Source organism: Miniopterus natalensis, chromosome 2 (assembly GCF_054644295.1).
Source record: "Miniopterus natalensis isolate mMinNat1 chromosome 2, mMinNat1.hap1, whole genome shotgun sequence".
NCBI lineage: Eukaryota > Metazoa > Chordata > Mammalia > Chiroptera > Miniopteridae > Miniopterus > Miniopterus natalensis.
In genome coordinates, this window is record NC_142082.1 from 34,993,440 (window position 1) to 35,007,381 (window position 13,942).

General features: G+C 36.7%; 1 protein-coding gene across 2 annotated transcripts in view; it reads right to left on the reverse strand.

Moving 5' to 3' along the window:
* PCCA (propionyl-CoA carboxylase subunit alpha) overlaps positions 1-13,942 on the reverse strand; it is a 336,620-nt gene that overhangs the window by 235,529 nt on the left and 87,149 nt on the right. The window lies entirely within an intron of this gene.

Genomic DNA, 13,942 nt, shown 5'->3' on the forward strand with positions numbered 1-13,942 from the left:
GTCCCTCTGATATTTACATGTCATGTTTTCCTAGATTCTGTCAGCAGGGGGAGTTGATTCTCTATTGTTTGGGAGAAGCTCAGTAGATTTTCCAGAAATAAAATAGTAAATTCCCAGTATCTATAGGAACTGCCAATTGTACCCCCCCAAAAAAAAATTCCTTTAGAAATAGCCATTACTTTTTCTTTCTTTTTTATTTCACACTTTTTTCAATATTTTATCTTTAAAACCTTAAATTCAACAAACCAACTGGAGGGGAACTGAGGGAGGGAGAGGATTCCAAAGGCCAAGAAAAGAAAATGCATTTCAAAACAGTACAAAGTAAGTTTATGAGGTATTAGTTATTGCTAAATATCAACCAATGCCACTGAAAAGACAAAAACTTCCCTTGAATCTAAACAATTTCATTGATCATTAACTCTCACCTAATATGCCTCACATAGGGACACTCTTGAAACATTTCCCCATATAACAAACAACAAAGAGAAAGCTGAAAAGAAGGTGTTAAATACAAGCCTTCTAGTAAATTTAACTCTTTTTATAATTCGGTGACATTAACTAACTATTACAAGGAATGACAATAATGTTTTGAAACCACTAGCTGGTAAGCATGCCTGAATTTTTTATAAAATAACTTTAAAATATTAAAAAGAAGACATTTTTAAAAGCTTTCAAGCAAATACTTTAAAAATATAGAGTAACCAAGTCAGAATCCTCCCCAAAAGGGGGAAAGCAGGGGATGTTTATAACTGGTTCATTTATGTCTAATAAAAATCTTCCTTAAAAGTCTTCAGTACCTAATAACATCCCCTGAATAAGGAGGTTGGCAGGGGAAGTTGTCAGAAAAATTTAATTTCCTTTCATTAGCCAGTCTGCTCCACAAATAGGTGCTTGTTAAGTTCAAAGCAGTCCTGAAAGCGACATCAGTTTTAAGTCTTTTTTTTTTTTACTCCAAGCAGTCACATCTGCTAATGAGATTTTCCAAATAACAATTGTTTTAAAGTCAGAGATAAATCTATACCTCCCACTCAACCCCCTCCCCCCAGAATCAAGGTTTACTGCTTTATTACACCTTGCTGTTTTCGCTGACCCTACATTCTCCAAATTTTAGCTTAAAGGGATAAAAATCCATGAAAAGGGTCATTTAAGAATGTTAGTGGTTTCCACACATTGAGTTTGAAGGTTCTTTGTTCAAGCCAGTGACAGTTATTGGAGAATACTTCCCCTTAATAGCCTCTCTGTCAGGAAGTGTTAAACCTGCCAAATGCGGACAATTAGTGCCTCGCGAACAAAATACAGGAAGAGTGCTGGCTGATGGAGGCTGGATTATAAGACGCCGAGAGGGAAACTTTCAACATGTTTTTCTTTCAAATGTGTAATAGTATATTTGCAAAAGATATTCTGAGAGAAACCACAGTCTGAAAAGTTCATTACCATGAGAGAACTAACAGGCAGATGTTAAAAGACAATTCCTAGAATTCGTTAGTTATATTTTATCATTATATATATATTATGAATGTGTGCATATATAAAGAGATGTTTACACAAAGCAAAACTGCTAAGAATTCTTTAACTTCCAAAAATCCAACACTTCTATAAACTGCCACAAAATAACCTTGTCTTTCAACTAATCGGTATGCTTAGATTTTCTTACTATGAAAAGCAAATTCTAATAAATGAACTTCCAAGTGAAATCAAACCACCTTAAAAATAGATTTTTTCACTTGTCATTTATTCATCCCAAAATATTTTATTGAGGACATATTATAGACTGCACATTAAAAAAACTATTATCAGTTTCAACAGTAAACTATTAAATACACTCAGCTCCAATATGTTCTTCAGCACATTTAATTTTATTATCAGGCTATATAAAACTACTTTTAAAGAGACAAAAAGCCCATGTAACTCTAAACTCAATGGCACTAACTGACATATCACACACTATAACTTCCCTATAAGGCTATAAGCAGAAAAAAAAATGTTTAATAAAACATATGAATAAATAAGAAAAAGGCTGAAAATCATCAGGAAATATAAGCAAATAATTAAATATGAAGTTTACATAAGATGGAATCTAAAAGGATAATATGTAAAATATACTCAATTTCAGTCGTAGTTACAGACATGCAAGGTGAAGCAATGAGAGCACTTTTCATCTGCCAAAGTTTGGTGACAGCCAGTAGTGATGGCCTGAAGGCAAACAGGCACCACTCTCACTACTGATGGTATAAAATGGTGCGGTCTGTTTTAAAAGAAATTCTCAGTATCTATCAAAATTTGATACACACACACACACACACACACAAAGAGATATGCAAACGTTTATTATATTCATTTTGTTGGTGGTGGTCTGATTAGAAAAAAATCAGAAAAACAATTTAAAAGGCCTTCAATAAAGAATTGGTACCGTATTTGGTACATATAAAAAATGGAATATTACATAGCCTTTAAAAGAATGAGATTGATCCACAGGCTCTTTTGTTGTTGTTAATCTTCACCCAAGGATATTTTTTCCATTGATTTTTATAAAGAGGGGAAAGGAAGGGAAGGGGAAGGGAGGGGAGGGGAGGGGAGGGGAGGGGAGGGGGATCCATTGATTGCCTCCTGCATGCACCCCAACCGGGGTCGGGGATCAAACTTGCAACCAGGTACATGCCCTTGACCAGGAATCAAACCCTCAACCCTTCAGTTCCAGGGCCAGCTCTGACCACTGAGCCACACCAGCCAGGGCAATCCACACGTTCTTATTCATCCATTTACTCATTAATTCAATAAATATTTACTGGGCAATACTACATGAAATAGTTCTTGCCCTTGCGAAGCTTATAGCCTAATGAGAGAAAAGGAGAGTAAACAAATTAATTGAGAATTGAAATAAATATTAAGTGGAAACAAACAAACTGCTAAGAAAGGGTCCTTCTGAAGTAAAATTCAAATTAAAACCTGAAGATAATAACTCCTGTACTCCTACAAAAGCAACAGCTAGCCACCATACCATGGGAAGATTAAGAAGAAAAGAGCCTAGACAAAAGGACCACATGTACAAAACCCCTAGATTATCCAGGCACTTAATATGTTCTAGAAATCGAAAAAGGCCCATGAGGTGAGATTGAAGCACAGTAAGGCAGTGGCAGGATAAAGCAGGGGTAGAAGGCACAGCCTGTTCTGGAGGGACTTATGGAATTTGGTACAGAGTTCCAAATGCCTTGACTCTATACAGGGGACTGCTGACTCAGATTTAGGTTTTAAGACAAGGGATTAAGAAGTACAAATTGATAGTTACAAAGTACTCACAGGAATGTTAAGTACAGCATAAGAAAGCACATGTATGGTGCCAGGTGAGTACTAGATTTATTGGAGGAATCACTTTGTAATGTATATGATTGTTTAACCACTATGCTGTACACCTGAAACTAATACAAAATAATATTGAATGTAAACTGTAATTGAAAAATAAAATTAAAGAAAATAAAGCAAAACCATATTAGTCAGCCTGCAGATGCATAAGTGAGGAATAAATTTCTTATTAAAAGAAAAAAAGATAACTCCAAAAATATGCAAAATATAGCATGCACTGTGGAAGGGAAAGCAAGTTACTGGTAATACATATAGTATGACCTTACCTACATTAAGACAGAAAACCACATTTGGATGCTCATAAAAGCTTATGTATAGGCACATACAAAAAACTCAGCTTGAGTTACTACTTGAAAGTAGGATTGAGAGTTGGGGAAAGAGGAACTTTTACTTATCCTTGTATATCCTTAGATACACATTAAAACTTTTCGGCATAAAGATCAAAATTTCATACTTCATACTACTTTCATAACTTAAAAATTAAATCCGCCTGCCAGCTCAGTAAGGAAGCTCAGTAAGGTGGCTCAGCGGTTAAGCGTCGACTTATGAACCAGGAGCTTATGGTTTGATTTCCGGTCAGAACACATGCCCACATTGCAGGCTCGGTCCCCAGTAGGGGGCGTGCAGAAGGCAGCCAATCAATGACTCTCATCACTGATGTTTCTCCCTCTCATTCTCTCTCCTTTCCTCTCTCTGAAATCAATAAAAACATTTTTTTTTAATTTAAATCACACTTGAAGGTGTTATCCAAATTATCTAATTATTTCCAGGGCAATAAATGTTATCAAAACAAGCTAGTGTTTCCAAAATTGGCTTAAACTTTTCACGGCGCCCCACTGCCTTAGAGCCAAATTTAAACTCCTTACCCTGGTTTAAATACTTGATCCTGCCTGCCTGTGTCACCAGTTTCATCCCCAGTCACTATCCACCTTGCACTTTACTCCCCACCGCAAAGCCCAGGCATTCCCTCTGCCTTTACACATCCTACTAGGCTCTTCCAGAAACTCCCTTCTCTTCCTCCTCCTTTCATCAAACCAACTCCTATTACTATATGCCACATATCAGGACCTGAAGACACAGGAAGGAAAAAGAAAGGCACCCTCCCAGTCCTCCTGTAATTTATAGTCTAGTGGAAGAGACAGACCGCAAATACAACTGCACAAGAGCTAAAAGGAAAACATTATTGAGATGCATGTGATACAGAAGAAGTGAAGAGGGCTTGTGACAACAGGGTCTCTCTAATTCAAAAACAGAGTTCCAGGAAACTTCTTAGACACAGTGACTTTGAAAGGCCTAACAAATGAAAGTCTGATGGAACACAGCATGGAGGAGTGAGCCTACAGTAGAGTTAAGCAAGCCTCACAGGCCACATTAAAAGGACTGAACTTCAGTCTAGGAGCAAGGAAATGAGGGACCTCACTCTGTATTTTGAAAAATTTTAACATATAATATTAGTATCTGTATTGCCTACTCTGTACCTCCCTATCCCATTAAAATGTAATCTCCATAAAGGCAGAAATCTAGTTCAGTGATATTTCAAATGCCTAGAACACTGAGTGGCACACAGTAGTTATTCAAGAAATGGTTGATGAATGAAAAGACATAATGAACAAATGAATCATTTGGAAACAGGCAAGAGGATGTGAGGACCCAGCTGGGAAGCAGTAGTCTAGGTGAGAGAAAAATTTCAATTTTTCTCTTAAACTCAGGGGGTGCATGCTTCAGGATTCACCTAAATGTCACTTCCCTTCCAGTTCTTCTACATCAGGTTAGGTGCTACTGCTGTATGATCACATTATACTCTGTCCTTCAATCATTACAGCCTGTCACACTGAATCTCCATGAGAGCAATGACCAGCTCTGTCTTGCTCTCTACTGAATCTCCAGAGCTTAGCAAGTCAACACAATCAACACATTATATGTTGAATGAATAAACATCTATCCATCAGCTTCCACAGAAATAAGTCTATTATGGTAAGACGATCTCCTAAATGGTCTACTCCCAATGCCAAAAGACCTATTCATCTCCAGAGCATCAATGTTATAAGTGAGTAAACTCATACCAAGGAGATGTAGTGGCTTGTTCAAATTCTCATATCTAAGTGATACATACACAGCAAGGAAGTACCACACAGTAGTTCAGAGCAGGTGCTCAAGAACCAGACAGGCTTGGGTTTTGCCTCAGTTTAAAACAAAGTACATCTGATGACATATTGTTGGCACTGGGCAAAAGACCAAGCCAATATTTACCCTTGCCTCTCAATTCTGTCAAGCACTTTATTATACCACGCAACTTCAAAAGTTTGAAACCTAGGTTTCACAGAACCTATTCTTAAATACATATATTAGATAGTGATACCCTGTCAATTTTAAATATATAGCTCATTAATTTAAACAATCAAACTTTACATGGCAATAAATGTTCAAACTGAAAGGCTACAACTTTAAGTTATACTAAAAAGTAGTAAAAAGCAGGTTCATTTCAATTTACAGATATTTAACTTTAATAAAAATGTGAAATAAGTATTAAACTTTGTTACCGAATACACTTGATCTTTATTTATATAAAATACATTCTTTGAAGCAAAACATGATTCCTTCTTCACAAATCCATATATAAAGATAAAGCAAAACTGATTCTGTTTAACACTCCTATCTTTAGAACATTCTTAATGCAGTTCTCAGAGCTAATAATTATATGATATACAATATATGAAAATACTAAAGGGATTAAAACAGCAGACTCTATTCAAGTATGGTCAATATTATTCTATAACTTATTAAAAGAAAATTTCTAACAGGTGGGACAATAATCCCCTAAAAATAGAAGAAAATTCAAATACAAAAATTTCAACGGAATTGATGTTACTGATTCCCTTATACAATTTTCAACTGAAGTGTTTAGAATAGTTTTGCATTAATAGCAAAATTAATAAAATTGAGAAAACACAGAAAAGTGCAAAAATAAATGAAAAATGTATTAGCAATAACAATACTCCTAATGGCTTCGAATCAGGAGGCAGAAAGAAGGAACAGTACAACAATACCGCATGTCTATTCTTCTCAGCCAGCAATTTTCAACCGGTGTGCCACAAGAATTTTTAAAACACACAATACCTGACTACTTAGTCAGGGGCACTGACCTCTTTTCCCTTAGATTTTCAAATAAAAAAATGACAACAGCCAGCACAATAGCTGTCCAGTGTGAATAAATCAAAATTATACCTTTTTTGTCAGATCAGCAAAAAAATATATTTTTTGGTATGCCACAGAATTTTAATAATTATTTATATGTGCCATGAGATGAAAAGGTTGAAAATCATGTTTCTAAATGATAAAAAACCCTGTGGTTCATTCTGTAATCCCAGCAGGTTTGATGGAAGCCACACTCAGGTTCTAAAGTTATGGAATGCTTCAGAACACTGACGAGGAAAGGGTTGCAGGAAACTATTAAGCCATATAATTCCAAAACAGCTGTTCAAGAAATGAAGACAGGAAAAGCCAACAGAACCTGTAATCATTGCTTTTACTCCTCTATTTCAACACACTTTACAATGAGTGAGCTCTACCATCCAACCCGAGAGCTAAACAGTAAAAAATTCTGTTTTACGGAGACATGATGAGATGGGTGGGTGATGTTGCTATAACTAAATAAGTAGATCACAAAAATATAGAGAAGAGCTCACAAAAATCATCAAGTGCCTTTTTTGCAAGCCCAATATATTTGTTAACCCACCTGGGAGGCAGCAAAGCCCAGCAGCTAAGAGCACAAGTGCTGGAGCCAGAAGCCTGGGTTCCAACAACAGCTCTCTGACAGCGAATGAGCTACCTACTTATGTGCCACTCTGGGATTTGGTTTCCTCCTCTGTAAGATGGAGATAATAATAGTATCTATCTCACAAGGTTATTGAGAAGATGAAATAAGTTAAAGCTGAAACACACTAAAACACCATAAGCACTCAATTAAGGTTGGCAATCTGTGATAAAATGGGCAGACCACAAACCCAAACTACCAAGTTTGTTCCTTTCCTGCCTGGTCTTGATTGTGTATCCTGTGGTCATCACTCATCCTCTGAACCTGTATAACATAGAACTAATACTAGCGCTACAATACTGCAAAAAAAAAAAAAGAATTGTAGATGCATCTCCAGTATGCTGAACTGGTTGAGATGATCTGGGTCTTCATTGTTGCTGGTGGGCAGGGAAGGAAAGTAAAGACAGACAAATACAAAAACAAATATAAAGCCTTTGTGGCATCATCAGAAAAGTTACTCTTGGTTTAGCAGAGAAAAAGGATCCCAATGTCTCATACTGTACTTCGTGATTACTAGGATACAGCTTTTCAATTTGGGTTTGTTTTTTAAATGATTCCCTTCACACTAGTTTCTGTTCATGTTATTCGGCTTTCAGCTAAAGCAAGAGTCATTTTTAAAATCTGGCTAATCAGGTGATAAAAACAATTACTAATTTAAACCTATATAACTTACAAACCTCATTCAAATACATTACTCTGCTCTGAGATATAAATGGGTATTACTTTCTGTCTCAAGACAACAGGAACTCAGAGTTTAATGAATTTCCCCCCAAGACAGTATGCTGACAAGTATTACAACCAAATACCGCAATTTAATCACTGGTGAGTCCTCCCTTTGCTTCACACCTACAATCTAACAGACCACATGATCCCATAGATTCAACCCCTGATACGCTATTTTGGGCCCCTATCATTTCTTGCCAAGATTAAAGAAAGAGCACTCCCCAACTACCAGCCTGGAGTTTTGCCTCGTTCCAATACATTTTCTGTATCACAAACCAAAGTAAGTTTTCAAATTCCACTATTTTATCATGTTAACTTTCCTATCATTTAACTTTTCTCCATTCAGAGGCTCACAAAGCCACAGGAATAAACCTCCAAACCCAGGAACACAGCATTTGAGGCCATAAATTTATCTTCAGCTCATTCACTACAGATCCCCACACTGCAGACCCGCAGTCTTCTAAAGCCCCATGGTCTCTCAGCTCCCAGCTTTTATAATAAGATATTTTCATTGACTGTAGACCTGCGTTTCCACCACCGTCCTCACTTTTTAGCTAACTCACTACAGTTCAGACTTCAAGTATCACTTAAATATCACTTCCGTTGGAAGACCTACCATAATACCCTGAATGCCCCTCCACTCTGAGCTCAGCATTACTAAAATGTATTAAATTGCCTGTCTACATGCAAGTCCCCAGGTCTTCAGGGGACTTGAAATTCTTTGAAATCGGGGTCCGTAGCTTGTTATTCTTTGCCAAACAAGTGGGACGGGATTCCCAAACCTGTCATTGCGCAGCTTCAGGTGCACTCTCTTCACTCTGCTCTCATGTTCCAGAGGTGGAGTTAGTAAGATGCTGGATAAAACAAAACTTCTTAAAGGCGAATACCTGATACCACATGACTACTTGAGAAGTACACTTTAAAACATTACTTTCTCCCTAGTGAAAAATATGATTCAAGAACAATACATAAGGAAAGCCATTCCAGAAGACTACATAAGAACTGAACACAATGTTTTAATATTTTTAATTCTTCAATTACAGTTGACATTCGATATTCTATTAGTTTCAGGTGTACAGCATAGTGATTAGACACATATAACTTATAAAGTGATCCCCCTGATAAGTCTAGTACCAACCTGGCACCATACATACTTATTACAATATTACTGCATACAATGTTTTAAAAAAGTGTGGTAAACCATCTCCACATAACCTCCATAAAACATTCTAAATACTCAAATGAGAGAGAAAAATTTTAATGACAAATGTAACAAAATGAAACCACATTAATTTACTCAAGTAGGTGAAAATTACTTGGACAAAAAAGTAGAATATAATATAGTTGCCAAGAAAAAGAATTTAGTCTTAAAGATACCACAGGCTAATACTTTCATACTCTAAGGATTTAAAACAGAAATATCTATACGTAGCACATACATTCTTCTAATGCAAAAGTGTTACTAATGTAGTTGCTAAAACCACAAGGTATTCCAAAAATTTACTCTACATATTTGCATCGGCAAACCTCTATCTGCACAGATACCCTCAAAGGTAATCTTTTGCCTAACAAATCTAAACTACAAAACGTGAAAAGCAGTGTAGTTCCAAATGAACGTGGAGTTACTGCACAAGAAATCTAAATTAATGACCAAATTTAAAGAAAAAATATGCCCAGCCTCATATCAGAAATAATTAATAGCGAACCAGAAATAAAACTAGCATTCAAACTTAGAGAAACAAAAGGGCATTCCTTAGAAACATTTTTAAATACTTACCTGAAAAATATAACCTGCAGGTTCAATTGTGGCTTAAATTAAACCAGACAATAGGTGTTCAGAACGGTATACCATAGTTAAAGGTAATACAGATAATGCGAGCCTATCATTATCTGAGAGTATAATAGGATCTTAAAAAATCACCTAAAACATACAAGGAGACAAAATTGAAAAGGTAACTGGATTTATTTTCTTCTACTTTCTACTTTTCCCTATTTTTCAAATTAACAGAGGTTTCAAATCAAATAAAGATTGTCAACTGCAGCCTCCCTGAAAAAACCACCAAAATAACTTGCTGAATGCTCAAAACCCAGTGAATTACTACAGTAAAAGATACCATCTCTCTGAGGCAATCTTGGAGCTTCCACAGAAATCTGTTCAAGACTGCTAATAGCCACAGTTCAAGGTCCTATGTTCAAAACCTGCACAGCTCTGGGGATGCAAAGCACAGCATAGAGAATATAATCAATAGTACTACAATAGCTATGTATGGTGCCAGGAGGGTTCTGGAAATATCGGGGGAAACCCTTTGTATATGAATGTCTAAACACTATGCTGTACACCTGAAACTAATACAAAATAATACTGACTGTAAATTTTAATTGAAAAATAATTTTCTTTAAAAAAAATGCAGTGTTCCTCTGAGGCCTGCACTCAGAGAGAGGCCTCCCCAACCACAATGGTCAGAAAAGTCTTGCATTAGGGAGAACTCCAATTTCCTTCTCAGGAACTTCAGGAATGAGGAACACTTAGATTTATTTTCTTTTTCTTTTTCTTTTAATATATGCTTGTACCATATATATAACTTTATGTATTGATTTGAGAGAGAGAGAAACACTGATTTGTTGTTCCACTTATTTATGCATTCCTTGGTTGATTCTTGTATGTGCCCTGACCAGGGATGGAACCCACAACCTTAGCGTATTAGGAAGACGTTCTAACCAACTGAGCTACCCGGACAGGGGAACTCTTTGAGTTTCTGATCAGATTTGAAAACATTTAGTAGTGGAAGAAACCTTGCTGATTAACAAAGCCTTCCTTATTAGTAACAAAATATCCTCACCACTTTTTGTTTTAAGTCCATATACCAAAGTTCATATGGAAGAAGATACGCGTAGGGCCTACGTGTTCATTTTCATGCTGGCTACAGGAGCCAATGAGTTCAGCTTTCATCAGATTGATATCCAAATACAACAAAATTTGCTCTGAAACCCATATCAAAACCTTGAGAACTTTCCTCTCTGCCTTGATTTGTTTTGTCCAAGGGAGTCTGGGTCTGGGAGAGATCTCCCCTCCAAATCTTAAACCACCAAGGCACTACCCATTGCCAGGTCTACAATTAGAGATGGCCAACAATTAGGTGAGGTGCCCACAACATGAGATACAAAACATACTTCATATGCCATTAAAAGACTCTCATGGGTTTGTCCCAGGCTAAGTCTGTGTTCTCTGTGTGTCAGACTTCTCCTTAAATGTATTGAATCTGTAACTCAAATTCATGTTCTTACTTTTCTAAATCGCATAATTTCACCATGGATCATCCGGAAGTATAGTAGACTCTTTTTTATAAGCTCTTGATATGAATGGTTCATTTGATAGGCATCTTACAGGAAAAAAAGGAAGCAAAATCTCAAACACCTAGTGTTCTGCATTTTTTTAATTAAAATGAAGAAGCTTCAAAAAATAATTCAGTTCCCAAAATTGTTTCCTTACAGGAAAGACAAAGTTCACAGGGAAGAGGAAAGGCACAGGAAAAGTCAAATGAAAAATGTGAAAACTTCCAACTCTCTCAAACCTGATGGTCTTATCCTGCTATTCCTTTCCATCCTGTGCTCCTCCATATCCCCCCACCCTGCTCTTTCTTCCTGTCCTGCTCCCTTTTTTTCTGGCTGACCAGAAGCCCTCAAAGCAACATTACCTTTTAAAATTAAGCCCTGTTAGAATAGGGCAAGCCTCTGTGTCTGAATGAAAGCCTTGATATCATTCTGAACTGCGAGGCATTATCAAAGACTTCCCAAACCCTACACAAAATGCAAATTTACAGAGAAGTTGAAAATACTCTAGGAATGTATAATCTAGGATCCCTAGATTTGTATCAATTAATTCATATTGCTAGTAAGAACCTCTCACATAGAAAATATTGGATTAAAGGAGGGAATAGGAAGACCCTGAGAATGACTTGAGATCTCTAATTACAATAGAAATCAGAAAGATTTAGAAAAACTGTCAGTGATGGCCAGGTCCTTGGGAGGTTACTACCAAAAATCTCCTCCGAAAATAGGATGTGCTAGCAAAGAAAGGATAAGTCCATTGGAGACTTCAGAGATGGGGTCGTTAATACCTTTAAGCAGCACTTAGGAGTAAACCCTGAAACACTCCCCTCACATTTTGTGAGCAGTCTTAAGACAGAAATAGAAAATATCATAAACAGGTAAAACCTGGATGGGAACTACGCACTTTGTCGGATCTTCAAATCCACACTATACGTTCTGAAAGAATCTGAAAACAAACACGAATAAGACCCAGAATAAACTGATAGCTTTCCAGATCAAATTAGATGCTCCCACTCCAGAAATTAAATGTCAGTCTTTTGATAAAGACACAGAAATTGTAAACAGAAATGACAACGGATAAACAATTGTTCTGAATTAGCCAAGAAAATGAAGGGAAGGAAATACGTAACAAGCAATTTTCCAACTGCAAATCAAGTATCCATTTCCCACTTTACCTATCAACTCAAAAGAAGAAATTCCACTAATTATTAATTCTTGATACAGGTAGTACACTATTAACCTTAAGTCCTGCCATTGTTACACAAGCTCTCTGAGTCAACGAAGTACTCGGATAATGAGTATCTCTAATACTCTTCACATTTCCCAGCCCACAACAGTCACCTTTCGACCTTTATTCAAGGAACATCCTTCTTCCTATGAGACACTACACCCACTGACTTCATAAGAAAGAATCTACAGTACAAATGGAAATTCCAGATCAAATGCTCTACTAATGACCACTTCATTGATTGAACGCCTGAGGAATCTGTTATTCGTCATCAAGACAGAATTAATTTAGACTCGGATTCATTACCACCCTTGTACTAAATCAAGCCCAAAATGAAATTTCAAAAAAGCCAGGTTTCTTGTTAGAAAAAAAAATTGTACTGACAGAAGTACTGAGGTTGACTAACTCAAGGTTCATAATGATCTGAAACCACTACACAAACCTGCACAACTCTCTAAAATGAGAACATAAAGAACTAAAACCCAACAACTGACAGCCTAATAAAGCAAAGACTTGTCAGACACTGTTCATGGTCTTTCAAGGCTGCAATCAAGATGTGGGCCTTGCTGTGATTTCATTTGGAGACTAAACTGAGGACAATTTAAGCTCATTCAGATGGCTCAAAAATTTATTTCCTTGTGGCTGTAAGGCTGAGGGCCCCATCTTCCTGCTGGCTCTTGGATAGATAGTAGACGCTTGGAACCTTTGGACACTTAGGTCCTTAAAAGCTGTCTGCAACTCGTTGCCATGTGGGCTTCCTCCATATGGCTACTTACTTCGTCAAGACAGCAATAAGAACCTGACCTGTTCCCTGGTCTCCTAAGATGGAGTCTTATATAATGAAACAGTCACAGGAGTGATACCCAATCACTTTGCCCTATAATGTTATATCCCATCAACTTTTCATATAATGTAACCTAATTAAAAGAGTCACCTTTTGCCATATGCTATTAGTAAGAGAAGTATATCACAGGTTCTACCCAAACTGAAGAGGAGGGGATTACACTAAGGGTTGGATGCCTGGCAATTCCTCAAAAAGTTAAACATAGAATTATCTTATGACCCAACAATTCCACCCTGCATACAGGTATAACTCATTCTATTGTTCTTTGCTTTGCTGTGCTTTCACAGATGTTGTATGTGTTTTTTAACAAATTGAAGGCAAAACCCTCTACCAGCAAAAAGATTACGACTCACTTTATTGTGATATTCACTTTATTTCAGTGGTCTGGAACCAAACTCACAGTATCTCTGAGGTGTGCCTGTACACAACCAAGAGAACTTAAAATAGGTATACAAATAATTGCCCGCAAATGTTCAGAGCAGCACTATTCACAATCACCAAAAACGGAAGCAACTCAAAGGTCTATTAACGAATGAATGGATTTTTTTTCTTTTTAAAACGTGCTATAGTCATACTATGGAATATTATTCAGCTATCAAAGCTAAAATAAAATACTGATACATGCTACAATATAGATACTATA